The sequence below is a fragment of the Dasypus novemcinctus genome, chromosome 17 (genome assembly GCF_030445035.2).
Source record: "Dasypus novemcinctus isolate mDasNov1 chromosome 17, mDasNov1.1.hap2, whole genome shotgun sequence".
Taxonomy (NCBI): Eukaryota; Metazoa; Chordata; class Mammalia; order Cingulata; family Dasypodidae; genus Dasypus; species Dasypus novemcinctus.
Window position 1 is genome coordinate 66,302,758 of NC_080689.1, and position 13,533 is coordinate 66,316,290.

Genomic DNA, 13,533 nt, shown 5'->3' on the forward strand with positions numbered 1-13,533 from the left:
AGACAGATGAAAATATTTCATTTAGAACATTGCTAAGAATTCTGCCTTAAAAGTTACACAGCAAACAAGCATATTTTAATGAGTACAGTTTAGGCTTAATGAAATCATGAATCATCAAGGTCTGCAAAGTTTTCATTGTCATTTGCAACAAGGGCTTCTCTATTCTCATAAGTCCAGAAGCCATTCAGACCAATTAGATGACTCTGTCTCCTTGATTACTGTTGATTAAATCCTGAAAAGAGATTTTTCAAAGGATCCTTTGGTTTCACCATGTCAAAGATTTTGTCCTTAACCTCTTGAAATGAAATAGGAACTTGGATTTTCATTAGTTCCTGTGTGGCCCTGAAGAAATAATTAAGGGAAAAGACATTCAGATATCCTTTGTTCTCAATATCAAGCAGTTTGAAAATATATTGTAGATCTCTGGGTCCTTTTTAATTTTTAATTCAAGCACAAAATCCAGGTAGGTCTTAGAGTCTATTTCTCCATCGTAAGTGAGACACTCCTGGAGAACACAGTCTAAGAAGAATTGGTTATAGTCGCTATTCCATAAGCATGCCATTGTGATCCTTATCAAGATTCAAATACTGGCCATAAACCCTTAGGGCAGAAGGAACAGAAACCAATTTATTTCTTGATTCTCCTTGGACAGTTCCTCACCCCTTAGTTCCAATATAAAATCTAGGAAGCTGCATGCTAAAATACCTTGAATTTTTATCTTCCCTCTTCTTAGACGGTCTAAAAAGGAAGAACTTCCTAACTGCAGTACAAACATAAAAGAGATTGAAAAAAACTTTTCTGGCCGATCTAATTGTGACAAAGTGGGGATGTGTTCCAGTATATGGTTTTATAGATCAGATTCCCAAAGATGCCATTGTTCTGTGACAACCTATAAACTGAGTCCTATTCTTGTTTGGTGAACACAAACTTTCCCATGACATAATTACAGAACTACATGATGGAAATTCTTCCATAGGAATCTGCATGAAGGAGTTTCACAAAGACGTTTGCTGTGAAGAATTGACTGCACTTTGGTCCAGCTTTTTTACCTACCTTCAAAACATTTTCATAATTGATCATTACTTCCTCCCCACCTATAGTTGGTGTCTGCTATTTGCCCAGCAAAAACCTTAAGTTCTGTAATTCTTCTTCATCTAATAGTTCTCTGCTTTTTCTTTGTAGAAAGACAGCTCTGGAGTCTTCTCTTAATTTTTGTAGTGAGACTTCATCTTCAGATGGCACTGTTTGAAAAAGTTATTTCCAGTCCACGGCTGGCTCCCACACAGCAGCTCCTGCATTTGCTGTTTACTATCGTTTATTTTTTTGGTTCTTTAGTTTTCTTTACATCTTTCTTTATTTTTTTTAAAGATTTATTTCTTTCCCTGCCCCAGTTATCTGTTCTCTGTGTCTATTTGCTGCGTCTTTCTTCTTTGTCTTCTGTTGTTGTCAGCTTCTGTTGTTGTCAGCGGCACGGGAATCTGTGTTTCTTTTTGTTGCGTCATCTTGTTGTGTCAGCTCTCCGTGTGTGCGGCACCATTCCTGGGCAGGCTGCACGTTCTTTCGCGCTGGGCGGCTCTCCTTATGGAGCGTGCTCCTTGTGCGTGGAGCTCCCCTATGCAGGGGACACTCCTACATGGCAGGGCACTCCTTGCACACATCAGCATTGCGCATGGGCCAGCTCCACATGGGTCAAGGAGGCCCAGGGTTTGAACCGCCAACCTCTCATGTGGTAGACGGACGCCCTAACCACTGGGCCAAGTCTGTTTCCCATCTTTACATCTTTCTAGAAACTATTTTGGAAAATGATTTGAGGTGAAAATCTAACCCTTCCTTCCCAACAGCTCCCCAAGTTTCCTAATACTTAATGCAAAAATCTACCTTTTGCCATTGGTTTCCGAAGCCTCCTCTAATCATATAAATTCTTATGTGAACTACTGGCAGAGTCTGGACTTTGTATTGAGATCTATATCATTCTGCCCTTGCCATTTTATTTTAGTTATGCCACCTTTTAAAATGTTTTGTTATAATTGAAAAGCACACTTTCACTTATCTCTATCAAACATTTTATAGCTACTTTCACTGTGTATTCATGTACTTGAGCTTTAAATTCTATTTGGAAGTGTGTTAAACCTATAAATTGTTTTCAGAAAAACTGACATCTTTATAAATGATGATCAGTCTTCCCATTAAGAATCAGAGTATACCCCTGTAGCCATTTGATATTATCGATGAATTCCAAAAAGAAATATTGGATTATATTTATAAACTGATCTTTTCCTCTGGGCATATTAGATTATACTGGATTCATAGGTTTACTGGATTAAGTAATTATGTAAACCTCTAGTGCCAGTAGGGCGTTGAGTCCCCACCCCTTGGTGGATGGGGACTCACAGATAAAAGGCATGGCAAAGGACAGAGTTTAAAATGTTGGCGTTTTGATGCTGGAGTTTGATACTGAAGCCTTAAGCTGGAGCCCAGGAAGTAAGCTCAGAGAGGAAAGAGAAGCAAGCCCCAGGAAAGGAGGAACCCAGGAAGTCTGAAGCTTCGCAGATGTTGGCAGCCATCTTGCTCCAACACATGAAAATAGACTTTGGTGAGGGAAGTAACTTACGCTTTATGGCCTGGTATCTGCAAGCTCCTACTCCAGATAAATACCCCATATAAAAACCAACTGATTTCCGGTATTTTTGCATCAGCACCCCTTTGGATGACTAATATACCCTCTAAGGTTAGGAACAAGACAAGGATGTCTTCTATCTGTCTCTGTTCAATATTGTGCTGAAGTTCTAGCTAGAGCAATTAACCAAGAAAAAGAAATTAAAAGCATCCAGATTGGAAAGGAAGAAGTAAAACTATCTCTATTTGCACATGACATGATCTTGAATACAAAAATCCTAAGGAATCCACTAAAATATTATTAGAGCTAATAAGTTCAGGAAGGTTGCAGGGTTACAAGACCAATATACAAAAAGCAATCAATTCTCTTTACAGGGAATGAACAATCTGAAAATGAAATTAAGGTAACAATGCCACTTAAAATAGCATTAAGAAGAATAAAATACTTAGGAATCAATTTAACAAAAGAAGTGCAAGACATGTATACTGAAAACTGCAAAGCATCATTGAAAGAAATTAAAGACCTAAATAAATGGAAAGACATCTCATAATCATTGGTCAGAGGAGTTAATATTGTTAGGATGTCAATATTCCCTAAATTATTTTTTAATAGTCCCTAAATTGATCTACAGATTCAATCTATTCTCTATCAAAATCCCAACTGTCTTTTTTGCAGAAATTGACAAGCTGATCCTAAAATTCATATGGAAATTCAAGGGACCCAAAATAGCCAAAACAATCTTGAAAAAGAACAACAAAGTTGGAGTACTCACATTTCCCAATTTCAAAACTTACTACAAATCAAGACAGAGTGGTACTGGCATAAGGATAGACATATGGATAAATAGAATAGAATCCAGAGTCCAGAAATAAACCCATACATTTATGGTCAATTGATTTTCGACAAGAGTGCCAAGACAATTCAGTGAGGGAAAGAATAGTCTTTTCAACAAATGGTGTCGGGACAATTGGATATCTACATGCAAAAGAATTAAGTTGGACCTCTTCAATATACCGTAGCAAAAATTAACTCTAAATGGATTATAGACTTAAATGTAAGAGGTAAAACCATAAAATTCATAGAAGAAAACCCAAGAATAAATCTTCATGACCTTGGATTGAGCAATGCCTTCTTGGATTTGACACCAAAAGCACAAGTGACAAGAGAAAAAAGTAGATAAATTGGAGTTCATCAAAATTAAAACTCCCATGATTCAAAGGACACCATACCATCAAAAACATGAAAAGACAACCTACAGAATGGGAGAAAATATTTTCAAATCATATATCTGATATGGGAAAATTCAGAATATATAAAGAACTACAACTCAACAATAAAAAGACAAACACCCAATTTAAAAATGGGCAAAGTATTCAAATAGATATTTCTCCAAAGAAGAGATATAAAAGGCCAATAAACACATGAAGAGATATTAAATATCATTAATTTTAGAGAAATATAACAAAACCACAATGCCATACCATTTCACACCTACTAGGATGCTTATAATAAAAAGGACAAATGTTAATGAGAAAGTAGAGACATTGGAACCCTCACACATTGCTGGAATGAATGTAAATGACACAGTCACTTTGGAAAACACTTTGGCAGTTCCTCAAAAATGTTAAACATGGAGTTACCATATGACCCACCCACTCCATTCCTACATAGACACCCAAGAGATATAAAAACATATGTCCACACAAAAACTTGTACATGAATATCCACCTCCAGCTTCCTACCCCAAACCAATAAATCAGTCTTCACCTGCATTTTTCCCAGCTTGGAGGAAGAGTTGTTCCTGGTGCTTAATTTCTCCCTTTCTGGAGTATTTCTGGGTTCCATCCCCTCCTTTCTTTCTGTATCTCACATACCCTGGCTCCTTCCTCTTCTTGATATGCTAAAGTCACTCCCCATAAAAACAGACTAAACAAAAAACACCCTCTTATTGTGAGTCTATACCAGGTCCTCCTTTCTCACAGCTTTCCTGAAAAGGATTTACCCTCCTATTCTTCATCCCCTCACTTTCCCTTTCACACCCCAACCCACTGCAGTCTGACTCTCTATTCTCCAAGCCCACCATTTTGAAATTGAAAAGCCTAAGGGAAGCAGACTTGGCCCAGTGGTTAGGGTGTCCGTCTACCACATGGGAGGTCCGTGGTTCAAACCCTGGGCCTCCTTGATGCGTGTGCAGCTGGTCCATGCGCAGTGCTGATGCGCACAAGGAGTACCCTGCCATGCAGGAGTGTCCCCCGCATAGGGGAGCCCCACGCGCAAGGAGTGCGCCCCGCAAGGAGAGCCACCCAGTGCGAAAAAAGTGCAGGCTGCCCAGGAATGGCACCGCACACATGGAGAGATGACACAGCAAGATGACACAACAAAAAGAAACACATGTTCCCATGCCACTGACAACAACAGAAGCAGACAAAGAAGAACATGCAGCAAACAGACACAGAGAACAGACAACTGGGGGGAGGGAGAGAGAAATAAATAAAAAATAAATAAATCTTTGAAAAAAAAAAAAAAGGAAAGCTCAAGTCCCTCTTTCAGTCCTGATCTTACTTGACCTTTTTTTTTTTTGGCATTCAATAGTTAACCACTTCCTTCTCCAAACTCCTTCAACCCTATTCTCTGCCTCTAGGATGCCACTTTTTCTTGCATTTGCTTCTCCCTCTCCCTCAATCCATGATATCTGTTTTCAGTTTGTTTGTTTCTCAGCCCTCTTTTCTTTTCACTCCTCAGATTCTCCCTGAAGAGTCACTTTTCTATACATGGCCTTATCTACCCTGTATATATTTTCAATTCCCATACCTCTACTTCCTGACCGGTCCTCTTTCTGGAACCCCAGATCCATATTTACAAATGCCTTGAGACATCCCACAGGTACCTCCAACTCAACTAGCTAAAAGTTTAACTCATCCTCTTCCCCACCTCATCTGCTCTCTCTCTCCTCTTTTCCCTCTCTCTCCTCTTTTCCCTAACCAGAAACCTAGAGGCTTCAGTGCTGTTCTCTTCAAGGTTGAGATTGGGCAGAGGTGTTCCCACCAAACTTAGGGGCTTCAGAGAGCATCTAACTCTCGCCTGCTTCCCAGATGCTGGACTGGAAGAAAGCTATCAAAGATTAGTAGGACTGTGTCAAAAGGACTCAGGATCCAACTCAAGAGATTTCCACTGGCCAAAGGAACAACAAATTGAGCATCAATGAGGTTAACAAATCAATGGATTGAAATAGGAAAGTGGATGTGGCTCAAGCGATTGAGCTCCCATCTACCATATGGGAGGTCCTAGGTTCGGTGCCGGGTGCCTCCTAAAGAAGACGAGAAGATAGCAAGCTAATGCGACGAACGGACACAGCAAGGTGATGCAACAAGATGATGCAACAAAAGACATGAGGAAAACATAATGAGAGACACAACAAAGCAGTGAGTGGAGGTGGCTCAAATGATTAGGCATCTTCCTCCCACATCAGAGGTCCTGGGTTTGGTTCCTGGTGCCTCCTCAAAAAAAAAAAAAGGACCAGCACACAGCAAACAGACACAGTAAATGCGAAAAACAATGAGGGTGTGGGAAGAAATAAATAAATAAAATAAATCTTTGAAAAAATAAAAAAGAAATACACTAAATATATTCATTTTTTCATTTTTAATTATCTTTTTAAAAAGATACATAGATCACACAAAAACATTAAATATATTTAAATCCATGATTCATAATGATTTTTAAAAATTTAATTTGTTGTCATTAGATGATGCTAGTGGACCAGCATTTTATTTTGAAAACTGATAAACAGAAGAAATGAATCCTCACTTTTCTATGTGGACTGTAACACTAGGTAAGAAAATAGCAGACAAGGCAAAGATTCTCTTTATAGATGTTCCAGCAAATGAATAGAGAAGGAATGATGGAGTTAGAATATCACCATTTTGCAGCTCTGGATCTATGCAATTATTATCAATGGCCAATGACATCACAAAAGAAGAGATAACCAGGAGTGATATGCCTCCTGATAGAAGAAATCTATGAAATAGTCTTGCCCCCCAAAATATAACGAGAATCTGGTCAGTCCACTAGATCATAAAATTACAAGAAATACATGGGGCAGAGAAAAATATTAAACTACACCTCCAAGATGCAACCAGCAAAATCCAGACTGTGGGACACTACAAGACAAACAATCCAGTTTTTCCAACAAATAATTAGCAAGGAAGAAAGAACTAGGGGAGGAACCTAGAAACTGGGAAAACACATTTTTAAAAATGAGTAAATATACCAGTAGCAATGAGAATAACCAACAGCCAGATTATGCTTTCTAAATACCATCCTTCAGTCACAGGAACCAAGGTTCCTTGGAGAAATGGTTGATTCTAGGGATGAGGCAGGGAAAATACAAGATGAGACTGGATCAACTTGTAAAAAGGAGGATATGTCAAAAGGAGACAGGATCATTATGCATTAGGGAAATGCAAACCAAAACCACAATAAAACACCACCTTACCCTCACACAAATGGCTACTATTAAAAAAGATAGGGAAGGGAAGAAAGGAAGGGAAAGGAAAAGAAAAGAAAGAAAATAAGTGTTTGAGAGGATGTGGAGAAATTGGAACACTTGTACATTGCTGGTGGAAATGTAAAATGGGGCAGCCACTGTGGAAAGCAGTATCGCAGTTCCTCAAAAAGGTATATAGGGAAACGGACTTTGGCCCAGTGGTTAGGGCGTCCGTCTACCACATGGGAGGTCCGCGGTTCAAACCCCGGGCCTCCTTGACCCGTGTGGAGCTGGCCCATGCACAGTGCTGATGCGCACAAGGAGTGCCCTGCTACACAGGGGTGTCCCCCGTGTAGGGGAGCCCCACGTGCAAGGAGTGCACCCATAAGGAGAGCCGCCCAGCACAAAGGAGGGAGCAGCCTGCCGAGGAATGGCGCCGCCCACACTTCCCGTGCCGCTGACGACAACAGAAGCCGACAAAGAAACAAGACGCAGCAAAAAGACACAGAAAACAGACAACCGGGGGAGGGGAGGGGAATTAAATAAATAAAAATAAAATCTAAAAAATATACACAATATACAAAATATACAAAAAATATACACAAAGAAAGTGAAAACAAGGTCTTAAACAGATACTGTAAACCAATGATCACAGCAGCATTATTCATAATTACCAAAAGGTGAAAACAGCCCAAGTGTCCATCAACAGATGAATGACTAAACAAAATGTGATACAGACATACAATAGACTATTACTCAGTTATAAGGAGGAATGAAGTTGTGAGACAAGCTGCCACATGGATGAACCTTGAAAATTTATGCTGAGTGAAATAAGCAAGGCACATAAGGACAAACACTATATGATTTCACTTATATGAAATATCTAGAAATAGCAAATTCATAGAGACAGAAAGCAGATTAGCAGTTAACAGGGGATGGGGAGGGGAAGGGAGAGTTGTTGCTTGGTGGATAGAGAGCGTTTGGAAATTTTGGAAATTTAAAAAGAGACTGAATTAAAGAAAAGGAGGGGAAAAAAGAAAAAAGATCAGCTGAGCTTTTAGCAACCACAATGGACTCAATAAAGGACAGCTAGTACCGAAGTCTTTCCATACCATTTTCCTGGGCATCATCTCGTAGGGGCCCTCCCAAAAAACCTTTCTGAGTTATGCAGTATGGATTGTTGAATCCATTTTACAGAGGAGGAAAACTGAGGCTCTGCTCTTCAGTGGGAGGGCCAAGAAACACACCCTGGTCTTTGGGGAGCTCATGCTCAAGCTCTTGTTGCTTCTACGTCAGATAAGCCACAGGAAGGCAGGGACTTGCTTCCCTGGTGGACTTTGTCCCCCCACTCCCCAGCCCAGCAGTGTCTGACCCTTAGGAGGTGCTGCATAAATATCTGTGGATGAGTGAATACAAACCACCCAGGTCTCCACGGCCTGCTAAAAGAGCACACACTTTTGCACTCATACTCTGTCATTCACCAAAGTTCTGGGTTTTGAACCCAGATCTTTCTCCTTGTACTTTCTCCATGGCCCCAACTATATGGGGGTGGGGAGATAAAGTTTAAGGCAGATTTCTAGCTTTCCTCCCGAAACGAAGCAAAAATAACAAACGTAATCTGAAAAGGAAAAAAAAAAAAAGAACACAGGCACCAACCTAAAAGAACTCCAATGGTCAAAGGTGGAACAATTTGAGCCACAAAATAAGTAATAGTAGTATTAGATGACAACCATAAAATAAAAGAAATCTTCATGAGTCTAAATATAATGGTATAAATAAATGATTGAATACATACCTACATACATATAAGATAAATAAGAGGGAAGAGAAAAATCTTTGCAGAAGAATTCCAAAGAATAAATGTGGGTACTGCCTGCCCCTTTGCCCCAAAAGATGGATCTTAATTCCCCCTCCTTCAGTGTGACCTGGATCAGGGGAAAACAGTGATTTTACAGCGGCAAAACTCAGCAGACACCACCTCAAACAACTGATCAAGCATAATAACCCCACCAGTGATAAGTCACAAAATCCGTCCCCCCATATGATGTGGTGAGGAGGGCACCTGCCCTCTGTGGCTTTCCAAAACCTCATAACCACTTTCTAATCATGAGAAAGACATCAGACAAATCCAAATTCAGGGATATACTTCAAAATACCTAACCAATTCTCTAAAAGAGTCAAGGTCACAAAAAACAAGGGAAGACTGAGAAAGCATCACAGAGGGGAGGAAACCAAGGAGAAAGGACAATTAAGTGCAGTGTGAGCTCCTGCAGGAGATCACAGAGTAGAAGACATTAATGGAAGATTTGGTAAAATCTGAATAAGGTCTATAGTTTAGTTAATAGTATTATACCAAATGTTGGTTTCAGAGTTGTTTTTTAATCTTTTTAGTTTTTATTCTAGTATAGCATATGTACAACCTAAAATTTACATATACATCCACATATATAATTCAGTGCTGTTAATTACACTCACAATGTGTGTTATCATCACCACCATCCATTTCCAAAACTCTAAAATCAACCTAAATAGAAATTCTGTACAAATTAAGCATTAACCCCCCAGCCCTAGCCCCAGCCCAACCTTGGGAAACTATATTCTAGATTCTGACTCCTATCAGTTTGCTTATTCTAATTATTTCATATCAATGAGATCTTACAATATTTGCCTCTTGTGTCTGACTTATTTCACTCCACAAAATGTCTTCACAGTTCATCCACGGTGCTGCATGAACCAGAACTTCATTCCTTTTTAATGCTGAATAATATTCCATTGTATGTATATACCACGTTTTGCTTATCCACTCACCAGTTGATGGACACATGGATTGCTGACAGGTTTCCTAGTTTTGACAAATATATCCATAAGATATTAACATGAGAAGAAGCTGGGAGAAGGGTATACCAGAACTCTCAGAGCTATCTATGCAACTTTTCATAATCTAAAATTATTTCAAAATAAGCATATTTTCAAAAGCTGACAAATACCCACAAACCTACATATTTTGTGCTTCATTTGATCATGAATTCATACAATTTTTTTTTTTTTTAAGATTTATCCATTTATTTACTTCTTCCTCCCCGACCCCTTAGTCTGCTCTCTGTGTCCATTTGCTGTGTGTTCTTCTGTGTCTGCTTGTCTTCTCCTTAGGCGGCACTGGGAACCGACACTGGGAACTTCGAGAGTGGAAGAGAGGCACTCAGTCTCTTGCGCCACCTCAGCTCCCTAGCCTGCTGCGTCTCTTATTCGCTCCCCTGTGTCTCTTTTTGTTGCGTCATCTTGCTGCATCAACCCTCCACTTTGGCCAGCTTGCTGCACAGGCCAGCACTCCACACAGGCTAGCACTCCACGTGGGCCAGCACTCCGCTCGCGCCAGCTCGCCAGGTGGGCCAGCTTACTTTCACCAGGAGGCACCAGGAATCAAACCCTGGACCCCCCATATGGTCGACAGGAGCCCAATCGCTTGAGCCACATCTGCTTCCCGACAAGGATTTTTTAATCTTTTGTAAAGATAGAAAAAAATAATTCCGCCTTAATGGAAAAAAAAAAGTGAAACTAAACTGTGGTGTTTAGGAATCGCACTTGGTTTTTAGGCTAGACAGGACACACACAGCTCAGATTCCCTCCAGGAAGCAAGGCGGCCCTCTGGCTCGCAGGCTCTGCAGGGTCTGTCTTAGGTGCAGGGAGCCACCCTGCAGCAGAGCTCGCCCGCCCAGGGCAGCCCGCTTCCAATGACTGAGCGAGATGCTGGGCGGGATTAAAGGCGCAATTTGGTGACGCTTGACCAGCGATAATCCCTCCAGAGTTCAGGCCCCGGTGGCGGACTCTGTGCTGGGCTGCTTCCCCCTGTCCCTTCACAGGTGTTGATCTCTGTGGCGGTTTGATTTTATTTATGAATCCCCAAAAAGAGAAAGATTATGTTTGTAAACTGGTCTGTTCCTCTTTGTATTAAATTCAAAAGTTTTAAATTCACTTGATAAAATCAAGTTAGGGCTTTTGATTCAACCACATCAGTAGGGTGTGACTCAGGTTAAATGCCCACCCCCTTGGTGGGCCTATATAAATGGACATTCACTCAAGAAGACACACGGAAGAGGAGATAACTCGGTCATTTCAGTCCTACCATGTGACAGAAAGGAGAAGGGTCAAACAGCAAAAGCCCAGGAAAGAGAGACCAGCCATTTGCCCGATAGTTTGCAGCCAAAGAGAACAGGGCAGCTGAACTCCAGAAGGCCCGAGAGACCAGGCAGAGATCGCCTGCCATCTTGCTTCAACACGTGGCAGCTGACTTTGGTGAGAAAGTATCCTTGAGTTGGACTCTTTAGGGCCTTGTAACTGTAAAATTTTACCCCAAATAAATACCCTTTATATAAAGCCAACGGGTTTCCGGTACTTTGCATCAGCACCCCTTTGGCTGACTAATACAATCTCTAAAAAGCCCCTTTCACAGAGTACTTTCAGAGAACCCAACCTGTGACAGGTGGTCAAACTATGAAGAAAAGCAAGGAAGCAATAACCACAGAAGTCAGGAGATTGGGAGGAAGCTTGAGGACGTCTGAGGTGGTGGCACCTACCTGGGTGGCAGTTAAAAGGATGTTTGCTGCAGAGTTGCTCCGTGTTTAAGCACCTGCTTTATATTCGTGAGGTCCCGGTTTCAACTCCTGGTACCTCCTAGGAAAAAAGAAAGAAAGAAAGAAAAGGATGTTTGCTTTATAGTAATATATTAAGTGCTACATTTTTATGTGATTTTCTACATTTATGCTATATTTAACAAGGCTTCTCATTGCTCTTAGAATAAAGACAGCTGTCTTCAGCCTGGCTGGCGAGACTCTGCATGGCCTGGTACTGGCCAACCTCTGCAGCCTCTCCCTGCCTCACCTGTGCCCAGTTAAGCTGGCTTCCTTCCATTCTCTCATATGTACCTCGCTCCCTCATGCCATAGGGCCTTTGCACCTGCTGTTCCCTCTGCTTGGTGTACTCTTTCCTCCTTTGTGCCAAGATAACTCCTGGTCCTCCTGTTGATATCACTCTGGCAGCCCAAACGTCCTTAGCTTCCCTGGCTGCGTAGAATCTTCTTATCACAGACACTCATGGCTGTCCACAGCAGGAGTGCTGCTCTTGTTTGGGTTATTCATTTTTTATCTCTCTCTCCCTGCTAGACCATAAGCTCCATGAGAGCAGGGGTCATGTCTGCCTGACTCAGCTCTGTATGCATGGCTTCCACCATCGTGCCTGACATGTAGCAGATGCCCAATAAATATTTGTAGATTTAAAAAATGAACAAAATCATAAAACATGCCCAAAAGATAGCGAAGGAAGGGAGAGAAGAGGAGGGAATTACCACAATATATTACCTTAGTTATTCATTTTTCATGGCGGTAGGGTAAAAAAGCCAATAGATACTGGTTGTATGTGAAGTTGCCAATAAAAGCTTCTCAAGAGGGTGGATCCTGATAATAGAGAGGATGACTCCTCAGTTTCTGCCTGGCACCTGGATGGGTTCTGGTGAGGAAAATCAGTCCAGGAGCATAGAGGAAAGGCTGGAGCGGGCTGACTTGCTCTGTGTAGTGAGAATATCAAGATCCTGGAGCCACCCAGCAATCCAGGAAGGAGGGGCAGATGAGCACTGAGGGGATGGCAGAGTCAGCAAAACTGCAGGAGGCAAATGCTTTTAAGCCCTATTTTTGTTATTGATTTCTAATTTTCGTGCATTATAGTCAGATAACATGTTATGTATGATACTGATCCATGAAATTTATTACAGTTCCTCTTATGGCCTTTCACATGGTCGATTCAAATGTTCCTCCTGTACTCAAAAGAATGTGAATATTTTGTGGAGTTCTAATATATCTAATCAAGCAAATTGATTAATTGTATTATTTAGGTTTTCAATATCTCTACTTATTTTTCATCTGTCGTTCTCTTGGTTTCTAAGAGGGGCGATCTTGGAGTTATATAGGCTTAAGCATATTATTTTTAAATTGAAAGATAAAGATTAATTTTTAAAAAGTATACATTTTTCAAATTGTTGGGAGTGGGGAGAGGCATAAAGGAAACACAAACCAGAAAGCAAATGATAGAAAACAGGGGAGAATTAAAAAACAGTCTGGGGAAGCAGATGTGGCTCAAGTGATTGGGCTCCCTTCTACCATATAGGAGGTACAGGGTTCAGCTCCCAGGGCCTCCTGGTGAATGCAAGTTGGCACGCGTGGTGAGCTGGCCCATGCGGAGAGCTGGCGCAGCAAGATGATGCAACAAAAAGAGACACAGAGGAGAGACAATAAGGGATACAACAGACCAGGAAGCTGAGGTGGTGCAAGAGATTGAGCACCTCTCTTACACTCTGGAAGGTCCCAGGATCAGTTCCCAGTGCTGCCTAAAGGGAAGACAAGCAGACACAGAAGAACACAAACATGGAGCAGACAGCAAG

The 13,533-nt window shown here is 41.1% G+C and overlaps 1 pseudogene; it reads right to left on the reverse strand.

Annotated features, from left to right (window-relative positions):
- Positions 1-104: 104 nt before the first annotated feature.
- Positions 105-5,471, reverse strand: LOC101418652 (serine/threonine-protein phosphatase 2A regulatory subunit B'' subunit gamma-like; annotated as a pseudogene).
- Between the last annotated feature and the right edge of the window lie 8,062 nt (positions 5,472-13,533).